This window comes from Monosiga brevicollis, genomic scaffold (genome assembly GCF_000002865.3).
Source record: "Monosiga brevicollis MX1 MONBRscaffold_44 genomic scaffold, whole genome shotgun sequence".
Lineage (NCBI taxonomy): Eukaryota > Choanoflagellata > Craspedida > Salpingoecidae > Monosiga > Monosiga brevicollis.
Window position 1 is genome coordinate 19,051 of NW_001865081.1, and position 1,547 is coordinate 20,597.

Below are 1,547 nucleotides of genomic sequence, written 5' to 3' on the forward strand. Positions count from 1 at the left end.
GAGGCTGGTCGACCCAGGCCTGTTTCGAACGAGCCTGATCGGGCGAGGCCTTATCTACTCAATCCTGATCGGTGCGGGCCTGATCTGTGTGGGCCTGATTGATACGGGCCTGATCTACTCAGGTCTCGAGAGGGCGAGGCTGGTCGACCCGGGCCTTTTCCACTCAATCCTGATCGGTGCGGACCTGATCGGTGTGGGCCTGATTGATACGGGCCTGATCTACTAGGGTCTCGAGAGGGCGAGGCTGGTCGACCCGGGCCTGTTTCGAACGAGCCTGATCGGGCGAGGCCTTATCTACTCAATCCTGATCGGTGCGGGCCTGATCTGTGTGGGCCTGATTGATACAGGCCTGATCTACTCAGGTCTCAAGAGGGCGAGGCTGGTCGACCCGGGCCTTTTCTACTCAATCCTGATCGGTGCGGACCTGATCGGTGTGGGCCTGATTGATACGGGCCTGATCTACTCAGGTCTCGAGAGGGCGAGGCTGGTCGACCCGGGCCTGTTCCGAACGAGCCTGATCGGTGCGGACCTGATCTGTGTGGGCCTGATTGATACGGGCCTGATCTACTAGGGTCTCGAGAGGGCGAGGCTGGTCGACCCAGGCCTGTTTCGAACGAGCCTGATCGGGCGAGGCCTTATCTACTCTATCCTGATCGGTGTGGGCCTGATCTGTGTGGGCCTGATTGATACAGGCCTGATCTACTCGGGTCTCGAGAGGGCGAGGCTGGTCGACCCGGGCCTGTTCCGAACGAGCCTGATCGGTGCAGGCCTTTTCTACTCTATCCTGATCAGTGCGGGCCTGATTTGTACGGGCCTGAACTACTCAGGTCTCGAAAGGGCGAGGCTGCTCGACCCGGGCCTGTTCCAAACGAGCCTGATCGGGCGAGGACTTTTCTACTCAATCCTGATCAGTGCGGGCCTGATTGATACGGGCCTGATCTACTAGGGTCTCGAGAGGGCGAGGCTGGTCGACCCGGGCCTGTTTCGAACGAGCCTGATCGGGCGAGGCCTTATCTACTCAATCCTGATCGGTGTGGGCCTGATCTGTGTGGGCCTGATTGATACAGGCCTGATCTACTCAGGTCTCGAGAGGGCGAGGCTGGTCGACCCGGGCCTTTTCTACTCAATCCTGATCGGTGCGGACCTGATCGGTGTGGGCCTGATTGATACGGGCCTGATCTACTCAGGTCTCGAGAGGGCGAGGCTGGTCGACCCGGGCCTGTTCCGAACGAGCCTGATCGGTGCGGACCTGATCTGTGTGGGCCTGATTGGTATGGGCCTGATCTACTGTGGTCTCGAGAGGGCGAGGCTGGTCGACCCAGGCCTTTTCAAACGAGCCTGATCGGGCGAGGCCTTATCTACTCAATCCTGATCGGTGCGGGCCTGATCTGTGTGGGCCTGATTGATACAGGCCTGATCTACTCAGGTCTCGAGAGGGCGAGGCTGGTCGACCCGGGCCTGTTCCGAACGAGCCTGATCGGTGCAGGCCTTTCTACTCTATCCTGATCTGTGCGGGCCTGATTGTACGGGCCTGATCTACTCAGGTC

At 60.0% G+C, this 1,547-nt stretch overlaps 1 protein-coding gene across 1 annotated transcript in view; it reads left to right on the forward strand.

Annotated features, from left to right (window-relative positions):
• The window catches only part of MONBRDRAFT_12727 (uncharacterized protein), a gene marked incomplete at both ends in the record, with an annotated part of 27,430 nt that overhangs the window by 4,795 nt on the left and 21,088 nt on the right, over nucleotides 1-1,547 (forward strand). The gene's annotated exons all lie outside the window — the stretch shown is intronic.